This window comes from Trifolium pratense, linkage group LG5, assembly GCF_020283565.1.
Source record: "Trifolium pratense cultivar HEN17-A07 linkage group LG5, ARS_RC_1.1, whole genome shotgun sequence".
NCBI lineage: Eukaryota > Viridiplantae > Streptophyta > Magnoliopsida > Fabales > Fabaceae > Trifolium > Trifolium pratense.
In genome coordinates, this window is record NC_060063.1 from 3329911 (window position 1) to 3345645 (window position 15735).

Genomic DNA, 15735 nt, shown 5'->3' on the forward strand with positions numbered 1-15735 from the left:
TTGAATGTATTTTCTTTTGATACATGTTCTGTTCATATTTGCATTATGAGAAGAATGAATATGTATAGTATTGAGTTAAAATAACCTCTGAATGTATGTTTACGTTAGCAGAATTATAAAAAACAAAATACAATTTAAGGCTTATAATAGCACCTTTTTAAAGACCGCTATTAAAGATCTGACCTATAATAGCGCGTTTCGGTGCGGGCGCTATTAAATCTTGATTATTTCGAAAGATACTACAGCGCTTTATGTTCGGGCGCTATTAAATAGCAGCCCTATAATAGCGCTTTCTTAAAAGGCGCCATTAAAACATGTTTAAAAAGCCTGTTGTAACAACGCTGAAGTAGTATATGATAGCGCTTTTTAAAGTGTTATTATAAGTACATACCTATAATAGCGCCAACATTAATAGCGCTTTTAAGTGCTATTAAAGACCAAAATAAGTGCTATTAAAGCCCTTTTTTGGTGTAGTGATACCAATAAAAATTATTTTCACATCTTCCTATAAAGCTTATTTCAACAAAAACACAAAAAGTCATACTTGAAATTATCATATTTTATTTTTTTTAATAAGTGTGAAAATATTTTTTTTTGCTTATGGGACGGAGGGAATATATATGTCACACACTAAATTAACATCTAATTTCCACATTTTTTATGGGGTTCAAAAATTTAGCAGCAAAATTCAAGCATACAAACGTAGAAAGTAAAAGTATTCCGATTTGAATTCGTCTCAACACATCAAATATTCTCTCCCTCTTTCAATTGCTGCATATGATTTACAATATTTTTATCAACTAAATTATGCTTACGACACAATTTCATCGAGTCTTTTTTTTTTCCACCACCTATATCTGACCTATGAACTGCTTAATTTAGTTCTGGACTAGTTCTAATATCAAGTGACTACATGTCTCTCTCGATCCCAGTTGCGAAGAGTCGAACCGTGATCATCTCTATCGAATTCAGCATCAATTACCATTGAATCAACTACCAATTGATATTTAATTGACTATTTACTTTTTAAAAGAAAAAAGAAAAGTAGCATATGCAATAGGCACATGCCCACAACTAGTAGTCAATCACCACACATATCTTAGCCCTCCACTTACTCCACCTTCTCGATTACACAATCAATAATCCCTATCGTTTTCGGGGTGTGTCTTATGTCAAGAACAATAGCACGTACACTTTGGATTGTCCTTCTCTTTCTTCTTCCCACTTGCAATGAATCTGCCAAACTACCTCACCTACATGACACCAAAACTCAATTATTCATTTATTATGCTTATACTTATTATGCCTCGTGGTGAGTAGTCAAACACACCCTATCTTGTTTGAAGGGTCGATATGTTCCCAAATTGCACCTCTTCGTTATATCTTATTGAATCAATAATACCAATTGGCCCCACATCTCATATCGATTGCGAGATGATTTGAATTTGTGTTTATAAGTGAGGGTAATTCTCACTCTATAAGTCGATTTAATTTATAGGTTGAGTTAGGCCAAACACCCAATTTTAATATTTTTCTCCATGTTAACATGTATTTTAAGGGTACTTATAAAAAATGTAAATGTAACAATATTTTCTTGAAAATTTGTATATTATATTTTTGGTCAAATGCATTAAGAGATCTTTAAGTTTCGTGTCTGTAACAGATATGTCACTTATGTTTTTTAGGTAACTAATAAGTCTTTTATGTTTTTTAACTAACAAATAAGTGTTTTAAGTTTCTAATTTGTTGCACCGTTAATCTCTCTTACAAAAGCTTTGACATTAACTTAGGGTGTGTTTGGTAACACAAATAAGCTAGCTTATAGCTTATTATATGAGCTTATAAGCTTGTTTCAAAAAATTAGAGGTGTTTGGCAACAAGCTTTTTATACTAGCTTATAGCTTTTTTTCAGATGCTATTTCAAGTAGCGTTTGAGCTTATAGCTTATAGCTTTTTACACTTTATTCCATTTTTACCCTTTAATTTAATAACTACCCACTCTAAAAAAAAACTACCCACTATCAATTATGTAATTTTATATTTAATAACCAATTTAAAAGCTAATTTTACCAAATACTTTAATTTCAATAAGCTAGCTTTTCAGCTATCAGCTATAAGCTAGCTTTTCAGCTATCAGCTAGCTTATCAGCTATAAGCTAGCTTATAGCTTATTTTTACCAAACAGACCCTTAGTGAGGTGACACTGAACGCTACTTCCTGTTATTTTGAAGCTAAAACACAATGTTCATTACCAGCTCACTGAGTTATTTTAGCATTTTTGTAACGGAGAATAACTTTAAAGGTAACAATGCAATAAACTAAAAACTTAAAGACCTCTTAACTACCTAAAAAATTTAAAGGACTTATTTATTCCAACGCAAAATTTAAAAACCTCTAAATACATTTTATTAATCTTTTTTAAACATTAATTTTTTTTTTATTATTAAATGGAAATACTCTGACAAAAATAAAAATAAAAATAAAAATAAAAATGCAAACTACTAATTTAGATACGTTAATTAATATGTGTCCTCGTGGACAGATGTTAACATAACTCTTTTTTAATTGAAGATTTGCTAACCATATTTGATAACATCACATGTCTATTCTTTGTTTAACATGAAAGTTAGCCGTCGGCTAATAACTCTCAACTAATTAGATTTTTTGTCCTTCAATTATGTATGAGTTTATATCTCTTGTAAAGAGTGCCACATACTAATTTTTGTGTTTTAAACTACTAAGTTAAAAGATGCATAGATGTAAAGTAAAGAAAATAAATAGATAAATTATGGGCAAAATGTATCAGATGTATTTTAAGTTTTACGTTTTGTAATAAATATGTTCTGTGAGTTTTTTAAGTAGCAATAAGTTCTTTAAGTTCCTTAAAAAAAAAAAAATTTCTTTAAGTTTTACGTTTGTAATAGATACGTTTTTTAAGTATTAAATAAGTCATTTAAGTTTGTAATTTATAACATATAAGTCCTTCCGGTTATCCTCCATTACTTAAAGTTTAATAATTGATTGTGTTCAAAAATTTTATAAGTGTACTACTTCCTCCGTTTCAAATTACTTGACTTTTAGAAAGGAAAAAAAGAAATTAAGAAAGTTTATTTTTGCACCTTATTTTCCTATTATGCCCTTATTTTAATTCACAAATATTTTTTGTGCACACACTTTCACTTTCCAATAAATTTAATATGTTATGTACCAGAAAAAAACAATAAAAAGATTTAAAATAAGAAGGAGGGTATAACAGACAAAATATAACCTTAATTATCAAAACGACAAGTAATTTGAAAAAAATAAAATTTTCTAAAACGTCAAGTAATTTGAAACGAAGGTAGTAATATTTATAGACAAATATTAATGACTTAACTATACATTTGGTCTCTTACGTTTATTTTAGGTTTCAATTTGGTCTGTTACGTTTAAAAAGCATCAATGTGGTCCCTTATGTTTATTTTTGGTTTCAAGTTGGTCCTTGCCGTTAGTTTTGACACTAACACCGTTTGAACAATACACGTGTCAGTGTGTCCAAGTGCCACGTGTCAGTCCACATATGCAAATTGGCTGTTACATGTGACAAAATTGACTAACTTGAAACCTAAAATAAACGTAAGAGACCAAATTGATATTTTTTAAACGTAAAAGACCAAATTAAAAAAAGTAAGGAATCAAATGTGTAGTTAAGGCAATATTAATTCTATTGGCCAAAATAACATGACCAATTGAGTTTAGCCATGCTTGACTAATTACTCGTGTAATCTGTGATTTTTTCCACTAATGATAGGGTATGTGGCACGTCGGCTTGACCTTTTCTATTTAATGTGCATTATCCCAACAAAAATGTGTCGTTGTACTAATAGCTGTTCGGTATGTTGTGGTAGGGATGGCGAAATTATCTGTATCCGCGGATAAAATTTGCCACGGGCACAAAGTGGATAGGTTAATGTATGTATATTATTTATTTGAAGAGAAACATATGATATTATTAAGTTATGGTAAAAAGATCATATCCTAAAAAATAAGTTTAGGTAAAAAGATGGAAAATGAACCTGGTGACTTTTGTCATTAATATATAGAGCAGCCGTATAAATAAGTTTGAACAATGGGTATATTAGTTTTCTCATTTATTATTTTTTTAATACTTCATCCGATCCTTAATATATGAGGAAACTCACGTTTTAGATACATTGAAATATTAATATATCTAGACTATATTATCATTGACTAGATACATTAATATTTCAATGTATCTAGAAAATGAATTTCCTCCTATGTTAAGGACGAAGTATTTAATCTTTCATCCAACATTTTCTACTTCAAGTGTGAGATTGTTCATTTGACTGATCCAACATCAAGAATCACTCATGTTCCCCAATAAGTCGATGCAAGACTTTTTATATCCCTGTTGGGACTTATAGGATCCTACACTCTCTCAAATCATTAGACATTGAGTAATTATACATGTGAGAAAAACACCACATCTTTATCCAAAATCTTAAACATTAAATATATATATGAATCTTCTAACTTTCTTCTAACTTTCATGCTGTTTCAACATCTAAACTTTTATTCTATGTGAAATAATAATAGGATATAAAGAATATAAAGAATGTTCAATAATAATATTCAATTTTGAGTGGTTTTTTAATTTTATTTTTATATATTTAGATTAGTTTGTGATTTTTGTTAGGATTAATTTGAATACCAACATCCTTGCACAGTTGCACTCCGGTTCAAAATTTGGATAAAAACATCAATTTAAGAGAAAATTGAGTCAATAATAGAATGTATTTAGTTTAGATTTTGGACTATACATTAATTTTAATGGTTTAATTTACTCTTATATTTAAGATTAGAAGAAGTAAAATCGAAAAATAAAAACTTGTTGAGAGTTAAATATGATATAGTATGTACCAAAAAAATAAAATAAATAAATATGATATAGTACTTTTTTTCATTGGTCAAGGATATATATAATATAGTACATGTTTTAATGGACACTAATGGTGAATTTGATTTTGTGGAAAGAAAGTGAAAGGAAAAAAAAGTTCGGAAATTGATGGATGAATTTGAACTAACTCTAATCAAAGTTTATTTATCGATTTCCGTAATTTTATATCCTTCCACTTTCGAACCAAAAAGCTAAAATTTAGTAAATGTTTGAAAACTCAAATACAGTAGATTGTACGTACTAGTTATAAAGATACGGACCGACGTATTTAATAACTCAACCATGGTTTCCTTTCTTGCTTATATATAATTCAACCATGGTTGAAACGTACTCCAATTTATATTTAAATAAATATCAATATAAATATACACGTTTTAATATATATTTTTTGAAATATGCGTTTTATATTAAAAGTTTCTTTATGAATTTTTAAATTCGCTAAAAATAAAAACGATAATTATGCGAATAAACTCACAATATTAATGTATGGAATGTCTATGCCTTCAGATCTGTAGCATTGATGACACAAAAATCGACATTGATTGAATTTGCACTTGATCGGAACCAATCATTCAACCAAAAATAAATGAACACCACACAAAAACGGAAAACAAAATACATCACACAAAGACAGGACAACAAAATACATCGTATAAAAACGGAAAATCAAAACAAACAAATATGTGAAAATCCCGTTTATTTAATATAACGAGAAAGAAAAACAATTTGGAGGGGTGATTTCAGGTCAAAATTGAGCTTAAATCATCTCTCTTTAATAAACTAAGATGAACAAAATAAATAGTGACGACTAAGGTTATAACTTTGAAGAGAAGAAGAAAATGGACATGTGTGTCATGTTTTGAGTCTATAATTTTGAAGTTTCACCAAGGTCAAGAAAGATCTCAAGATTTAGAGAATATATCAATAAAAGTAATCGCATATTATCTGGGTAAAATTGTACTTTTAACTTTATAACTTTCACATACTTGTAATTTTGTCTTCCTAATTTTTATAATAGAACTTTTGACTCCTTAATATTATTCTGTCTTATAAAAGATTGGTCTCCCAATGATTTTGAATGTCACGTCAATATGTTTTGCCATATGAACAATAATGACTCACATGACACGTAGAACTGTAAAAAATGGGCCGGGTTGATGGGTCGGCCCATTAGCCCACAACCTTGGGCGGGCTGGGCCTAAAAAAAATAGCCCAAAATGCAATTGGGCTTTTTCTGGCCAAGCCCATTTAGCCCATATGGACATCGGGTCGGGCTGGGCTAGCCCACCGGGCTTTGGTCTGGCCCATTAGCCCATCATTTAATTGATAAAAACACATTTATGTGATTTTTGTAAAAATAATATCAATGAAAAATTATCATTTAATTGATAAATTAATATAAAAATCTATTTAAATGTGTAAGTTTAATAAAAAGGGGCATATTTACCTAAAATTAGAGTTTAATTGATATTTAGTGTTGATGTAAAAATTATTTACACTTGCATCAAATAATATCTCAATAAAATTAATAATTATGAAGAACTAATACATCAAAATGATATAAAAAATATTGAATAAATAGAAAAAAAGTAAAAGGAAATGGGTCGGGTTAACCCATTAGCCCACAAGGCCCAAAAGGGTCGGGTCGGGCTTGATAATTGATAGCCCAATAATAATTGGGTCGGGCCAGTCCAGCCCATTTATTATGACTGGCCTACCGGACCGGGCTGGGCTGAGCCAGCCCATTTAACAGCTCTAATGACACGTAAACATATGTTGCAATGATGTTTCATCTCTAGGCCTCCCGTGTATCTTTTATACCCCAAATATTCCAATTTTGCCCTTGATAAAAACTTCGGTTCGCAGAAACCGAAGTTTTTTCTAGTTCAAATTCAAGGAAAATTCGGTTAACAGAACCTGAAAAAAAAATTCAAGGTAAAAAAAATTCAATTCGTAGCAACCGAAGTTTTTATTAAAGGGCAAAAAAGTAAAATTCAGGGGAGAAAAAGAACCATAGGCCAAAAGAGAAAATATCATGTTGCAATACATGGACATATGTTGAGATATCTAGTTTTTTATACTTATATAATTAATTTTTTTAACATTAATAGCTTATATCATGTGTCGAAAAGCCACATATTAATATAATCTTCATTTTTAATCTAAATAACCGGTGATCTATCCCATACTATATGTTTGTTTGGGTTATTGTAGTTTTTGATTTTATTTTTTTCGGGTAGTAGCTATTGATGTTTTTCTTTGGGAAAATGGAAAAATACGATTTTTTTGTTGTCTTAGATGAAACAGTAATTCACTTAAATTAAACTCACATATAATTGTGAGATTTCGGGTTCGAACCAAATCACGACGTCCGGCCTAACGATTTCGACATTTTTGTTAGTTGAGTTAGGGCTTATGATACGGAGGGAGTAATTTTAGTCCCTACTATAATGATGACATTTTTTATTTAGTTTAGTCTCTCACGTTATAATTGACCCAATGAATTATGCTGGATATAACAAGTGATCCAGTTGACTGTTTCACACATATTATTGCATAATTTTGATCACTAATTGTATAATAATAAAAATTATACATTAAGAAGTCTCACATCAGATGTGAGATGGTCCATACAAGGGTTTATAAGTATGCGGCAACCCTAACCTTACAAGTCGATTTTGTAACATGAGTTAGACCCAATATTCAATTTTAAGATTATAAAAAGTTGATATTTTAAAAATATTCATTGAAACAAATTCAACATCTTATATGTTAGTATTTATTTATTTATTTATTTATTTGAAAAGGCAAGAATAAAATATATGTGGGTAAAAAAAAAAGAATAAAATATATGTATTAACCGAATAAACTCATCAGCACAAGGTGTGCTAAAAAGACTACACAAGATTACAAAAAGTCAAAACGAAGTAACCACATGAAAATTTGGTCGATGCCTAAACAAGTAAGCAGACTCGACTACCAACTATAGTAGTTTGAAACTAGATTAAAATTCATTGTTTTCAACCACCGATGAGAATAGAGTTTGACATTGTGAATGAATATGTGAATGAATATTGCATGTGGTTAAGTTGAGTCACTCATATTATCACATAAGTTTGGTAAACAAAATTTCAAAAAAAAAAAAGAAGAAGAAACTAGCTTATAGTTTGTTATATTAGTTTATAAGTTTGTTTGAAAAAATAAAATGTGTTTGGTAAAAGTTTTTCTCATTATCTTATAGTTTTTTTTTTAGAGACTATTTCAAGTAACGTTTGAGCTTATATATATTTTTTTTAACAGTTTTTTCCATTTTTAACTTTTAATTTTGTTATTTTTATAAAATAAAAAACTACAAGAGAAAAACTACCCACTAAACATACATGTTCTTTTGTCATTTTATATTTACCAACCATTTTAAAAGCTAATTTCGTCAAACACTTTAATTCCAATCAATTAGCTTTTCAGCTATAAACTAGCTTTTCAGCTATCAACTATAAACTAACTTATAGCTTAATTTTTATTAAACATACCCTAAGTTTTGAATTTGTAAGGGCTAAATGCAACAAGAATAAAAATTACAACCCTAAAAAAACACTATAATAGAAAGGACTAAAATTACATTTAAATTTTTTTATTAAAAAAAAAATCATATTTTAACCTTAATTTAGTTATCTTTGGAATAAAAAAAGGTTATGTATTTCTACTAAAAAAAAAGGTTATGTATACCTCTGTTGGACATGAATTTGGTATTTATTAATTAAATATAATTAGTAGGTTCAACAATTATTTAAAGGTTATGTTGTTAAAGTAAACCTTTAAATATTTTTTGAAGTTTCTAGCGTGTTTTCAGTGTAAACAACCTCACATGCTGGTTGATGGTCCATCATGTCAATGATGCATCAAAACTACCGATGGGATCTGTAGTACCAATATTCTCAATGGCTTCATCATGAGATTTTTGGATCTTATTTTTTTGGATGTCTCAAAATATAAGAATTATTTGACCATTGCACGCACACTAATACATAACTTTATTTTCGAATATTTTTAATTGTACATTACTAAAAATTATATAAATTTTATATTTTGAAAATGCTCATCGAAATAAATCAAATAAGATCTTATATGATATTTATATACTTGTAGAAAAATACGATCAAAACAAGACATATGAATAGTGCATTTAGTCAAATGAAAACTTATAAAATGAGATGGAGGAGTATTATCTAAAAAATATCAATTTAAAGAAAAGCAATTCCTACAAGCAAGGTCACAAGCCAACAATTACTCATAGATCTCTAGATATTTTTTTTTTTTTACCGTAACAATCTTAACTCATTTCATTAATCAAAATAGTTTCAATACAGGATGGTATATAATCAAAGTCTTGGCGACTGGCAAAGGACAACGCCGCTCTTGCTAACAAGTGAGCAACATTGTTGGCTTGTCTCCTGGTAAAACTTATCCTAAAATTTTGTAATAAACGTAAAGAAGTTTTCAACACGGCTAACATAGCACCAAATTCTGTACGTAGATTTAGTTTACCGCTAATGCCATCTACCACTAGTTTGCAATCTAGTTCTATAACAACATTAGCAACGCCTAAATTTCGTAACCAAGAAATAGCTGCTTTCAATCCCCATGCCTCTGCTTCGTATGGAAGTGGATTGCCATAACTCCATGTTGTTTGAGCACGGATGAAATTTCCTTTGTCATCTCTTAAACACATACCCGCACCGAAACAGTTTTGCTCCTTAAATATCGCCGCGTCGACATTACATTTAAGCATACCTTGCACCGGAGGTGTCCATATTCCATGTACGGCTGATGCACTAGCGCTGACACTGCTTTCCTCCCATGGAACATTTCTCGCTGCTACTGTATGTGGCAAAATAGCAGCGCTGGTCTGCTGTTTTTGATGAGATATTTGAGCTGTTTTCCATTGGTAAATGATGTCGGTTGCTAGTTGTAAAGAGACCGATGGACGCAGTTCAATATCCTCCCATATCTTTTGATTTCTTCTCTTCCAGATACACCAAAAGGCAGCAACAAACAAGATAATATTATGTTGTGACAACAGTTCTAATAGAGAGAAAAATAAAGAAACAAAACCTTCAGCCGATTCAAACATGCCTTCAATTAAAGACCATAGCCCCGCTTCCTCCCAAATTTCTTGTGCCTTCACACAACCAAAGAAAACATGCCAATCATTCTCAAAATTATTTTGACAATAAGCACAAGTATGAGGACAATTTACACCCTTCCGTTGGAGTCGATATCTTGTCGGTAGACATCCTCTCGCCGCTCTCCAAAGAAACACCTTCATTTTTTGTGGAATTTTTAATCCCCAAATTTTTCCCCAATTTCCTTCAACTCTCAAACCCGTATTATCCACAAGATTTTCCATCGTGTAATAATAAGCGGATTTGACGCTATACTCACCATTTCTTGAATGCTTCCAACTAGGCACATCTTCTTGCATGTCACCAAACAAAGGAGTACTTAAAATACATTGAGCATCTCTCTCATTGAAAGAGTCCATAATTAAGCTCCTTCTCCACTCTCTACCACCCTCCTCTATCAAATCATTAACACGCATGTCCTCCCTTCCTAATATCATGGGAGTTGTAACATAAGAGTCCGCTCCATCTCTTAACCAAGCATCACGCCAAACTCTAATATTCTTTCCATCTCCCAACCGCCATCTAATGCCTCCCTTGACAATTACCTGTGAAGTGTGGATACTACGCCATATAAAACTTGGATTATGGCCCAAATTGGCCCCCAAAAAATTCCCTCTTGGATAATATCTAGCTTTGAAAATTCTTGCCACTATAGTATCATGATTGGTTGCTAATTTCCAACCTTGCTTCCCTAGCATAGCCAAGTTGAATCCATATAGATGTCGGAATCCCATGCCGCCATGTTCCTTCCGCATTGTTAACTTGTCCCAACTCAACCAATTGATGCCTCTTCCATTGTTCCGATTTGATCCCCACCAAAATGAGTTTAGCATTCGTTGAATCTCTTCACCTAGAGTTGTGGGGAGAAGAAAAACACTCATGCAATATGTTGGTATAGATTGAGCCACCGATTTGATTAAGACTTCTCTTCCTGCCTTTGACAAGTGTTTGCCTGACCAATTCTGAATGCGTTGCCAGATGCGATCCCTGATGTAATTAAATATAGCCTTCTTTTTTCTACCCACCATAGATGGTAGGCCAAGATATTTATTTGACCCCGTGCTTTCAATTACCTGCAAAATATTTTGCACTTTCTCCTTCAATTCACCTGATGTATTTTTGCTGAAAAAAATCTCTGACTTTTGCATGTTGATAGCCTGGTCTGATGCTTCCTCATACTTTTTAAGAGCTTCTACCAATACGGTAGCTTCTCTTTCTTCAGCCCTGCAGAATAAAAAACAATCATCGGCAAATAAAAGGTGAGTTAGTATTGGTGATCCCCTACAAACTTTCACCTCGTGAATTTCTCCACGAGATTCTAGTCTTTTTAGTAGGACCGAAAGACCTTCTGCACATATGATGAAAAGATAGGGAGATAGAGGATCCCCTTGTCGGAGTCCTCTACCCGGTGTTTGCAAACCAACCCTCTCTCCATTAACTTGCACATGATACTGCACACTTTCCATACACAATCCCATCCAATTGACCCATTTCTCATGATAGCCCATCATCCTCATCATGTTTTTCACATATCCCCAATTGACTCTATCATAAGCCTTACTGATATCAATTTTCAAGGCCACCTCTCCTACTCGTCCCCTCGTTTTACACTTCATATGATGCAAAATTTCAGAAGCTACCATCACATTATCAATTATGGATCGATTTTCTACAAAAGCCGATTGTTCTTGAGAAATGCATTTTGGTAATAACAATTTCAATCTATTCGCCAACACCTTTGAAATAATTTTATAGAGAACATTACATAAAGAAATTGGCCTAAAATCCTTCATGGTGACAGGATTGTCTTTCTTTGGAATAAGCACAATGTTTGTTTCTACAACTTGCAAGGGAAAAACACCTTGCTCCAACCACATAACCCCTGTCCTAAAAATTTCATCCCCGCTAATATCCCAAAATCTTTTATAAAATGCCGGGTTGAAACCATCTGGACCCGGTGATTTATCTGAATTCATTTGGAACAAAGCTATTTTAAATTCTTCCTTCACAAACGGGGCCATCAACATATCATTATCTTGTTCGTTGATTGTTCGAGGCACATAATTTAAGATAGATTCTGAAGTACTTGTGTTGTTGCTAAATAAAGTATCAAAATAATTTTTTGCAACGTTGCACAAGTCCTCTTGCTTCTCCATCATCTCTCCACTTTCCGATTGCAACTTCATTATCATATTTCGCTTCTTTCTAGTACTTGCCATCGCATGAAAAAATTTGGTATTTGAGTCACCATTTTGTAGCCAATGGACCTTTGCTCTTTGTCTCCAAAATGCATCTTCTTGGGATAGTAAGAGACTCATCTTATTTCGTATGGTTGTGTACTCCTCATGGAAACCTTCATCCTCCCTCAAAGCTTCAAGTTCAACTCGGCATTGATCAATGTCCTTTTTGAAACGTAACCTCATCTGTTTTCCCCATCTTTCAAGATCCTCCCTACATTGATTTAATTTTTCCAACACCTCTAGTTCCTCGTCGCGCCTCCAAGAGCTAGTAACAACATTTTGAAGTTCATTCTCCTCCAACCATGCATTCTCAAAACGGAAAGATCTCTTCACATTTCTATTATCACGATCAATCAAACTTAATAGAATAGGTGAGTGATCAGACCTATCCGCTATTAAATTTGATAATTTGGAGTTTGGGAATAAGTCAATCCATCTCTGTGTAGCCATTGCCCTGTCCAATTTCTCCTCCACCATGTCAGGCTTCCCCCTACGTCGTATCCAAGTGAACGGATATCCTTGTAGTGGGATATCAATAAGATTACAATCTTGTATTGCTTCTCGGAAACCACGAATTCTCCAAGGTGGATGGTCAACCCTGCTTCTCTTCTCTTCATTTGAAAGAATATCATTAAAATCTCCCATGATACACCATGGAAGGGAGTTGTCTTGTGCCAGAGTTCGTAAAAGGTCCCACGAATCTCTTCTTCTCTCACCGTCCGGGATTCCATAGAAACCCGTAAACCGCCAAGTTGGAATTTGTTGATGACGAATTTCCATGTTGATAAAATAGGTTGAATAGTTGATCAAGTGTCCTTCGAAAGGGGATTTCCAAAGACAAGCTAGACCTCCACTTCGTCCAATTTTATCTACAGCAAAAGATCCGTCAAAGCCCAAACGAACACGTACTTCCTCTATTTTATTTGCATGAACAAGAGTTTCGCATAGAAAAATGACATCCGGTTTATACTTCCGAACGAGGTCACGTAAGGTAGGAACTGCACTCGGGTTGCCCAGGCCTCGACAGTTCCAACTGAGAATACTCATTTTTCCCGGCAGGCCTGCTTGCCAGGACCCGCCGATAAATTTTTTTGCGTTTGAGAACCATCCATGTCAGCTGCCACGTGTACTCCATGATTCTTGGTGGCTTCTACCCTTTCATTTGCATCTACCATCATCCTCTCTTCTCCTTCAATGTTGCTGACTTGGCGTGGTAAATGTGAATTAGTAATTTTCCGTTTTTTCTCCTCAATAATTATGTCAGAATCATAACCTTCCTCATTTACTCCCTTACTACATTCCTCCATCTCTCCTAATGATGTAGCCGCCCCCCCATTAACTTCCTCAATTATTTTTTGTTTGTTATGTTTTGGAATTAAAGTGGAAGGATTCCTCATTAATTCTGCTAGTAAATTTTTTGAAACCTCCTTTCCCCTTTCTGCAGCATTCAAAGTGGCCTTTGATGAGCCATTAATGTCTAAACTTGTCTGTCTCTCTCCTTGATCAGGGGTTTTCCAATTTTGCCCTTCCTCCCTCAGCCACCTACCTCCTCCACCGTCCCTAGGCTTCTTTGTCTCCACCCTCACCTCCGGTCCCCAGTTTCTGATTCCATCGTCCACCTCCGCTGAATAAAGTAGATCACAGGTATCATCGGTATGGCCTAATCGGTATGGCCTAGTAGTCCGCAATAGTAACAAAACATCCCCAACTTCTCATATTTAAAATGGACTTCATGTGTTCCTCCCCCTGGTTTCTTCAGGCGTTTTGTTTTCTTCAATGGCCTCCTTACATCAAGCATGACTCTAATCCTCATATACTTTCTCCAGAAATTTGAATTGTTTTTCGCATCGTACTCAAGGAACTCCCCCATCGATTCTGCAATTTGCTTTCCGTTCTTTTCAGACATAGCTCCCGTCGGCAAATTATGAACTTGTACCCAAAAAGGAACTGAGTACAAAGCAACTTGTTCTGGTTGTACCGCCTCCGCCATTAAACCAAGGACTAGCATATGTTTGTTGATAAACCATGGACCTCCCTTCAATACTTTTTGCACGTCCAAATGGTGATGGAATTGAATTACGAAAATTCCGGACTCCGTCGTTTTCACGGTGACTCCTCTGACGGGACGCCACACCCCAGCCATAGCAGTCTTCATGACATCATTCCGGATAGGTCTGTCCGTGAGGAACCTTCCTGCGAAACACCATGCCGGATTTGCCTCATTGTTCACTTCATTCGGTTCTCCAATCTCCACTTCCAGTTCTTCATCCTCCTCCTCCAACACTAAACGTTCAATGTGCTCCATAAGAGATAAAGTCTTCTTAGAAAGGATTATGAACTAAAAGGAAACAGTATCAATGTGCAAGTTTTAGGATTAAAAGTTTTGGTTTGCAAGTATAAGTCTATTTGGAAATTGTTTATAGCTATGTTGTTTCAGGTCTTCTCACTAGGGAGAGAGTATTAGCTTCTCACTAGGGAGAGAGTCACAGATATTTCTTAAACATGTAAGTTTCTGACTCTCTCATTTATTTATTTTTTGAAGTAGTTAATTAACTAAAATTTTATCTTTTAAAAAAAATAAATGAAAGTAACAGATGATTGAACTAAAATAGTTTTTTTTTTTTTTGTTACCTACTTACACTAGCCCATATCCTTGCTCTTCTATTCATTTTTAACTTTAATCTTCCTCCTCAATCTAATATTATTGTCCAGCATAATACATGTACTAACAGGGACACATTATTATAAGTGTCTAATTCATTATAATGCTTCAAATTTTTATCTTTAAAAATGTTAAGGTAGTATCTATTGACACGTCATAATTTAGTTGGATAACAGTAACAACCATAGGAATGGAACGTCATAGGTTTAATCCTTATTGATTTTCTACTAATAAATTTTTACTTTTGTATTTCAATTTTCAACACATCTAAGTATTTCACTAATTACTATTAATAAAATAGTTTAAAATTTTTAATTTTTTTATCATTAAAATTAATACTACTAATTATTATTTTAAAAACATGGCTCATAGGGTCGGGCTCATTAATGTTGAGCCAGCCGAGTCTGGCCTATATATAGTCTGGCCCACTAGACAGGACTCGACCGGCTCATTTGCCAGCTCTACCTCAATGTATTTTAATAGGATGTGTGAAAAGTGACATGTTCTCCATTGTTCTTGCAAAGACACAACAAGTCTATGTGCAAAAGGATAATGACAAATGCAGCAAAAGATAAATATAAGAGCATTTCTATTCATTGCTCATCAAGCAGACCACACCAACATCAACTTGCAAAATCATGGTAAAATAATAGTGTACACCAACTAGCACATGAAATGCTAATAGTGCATTTC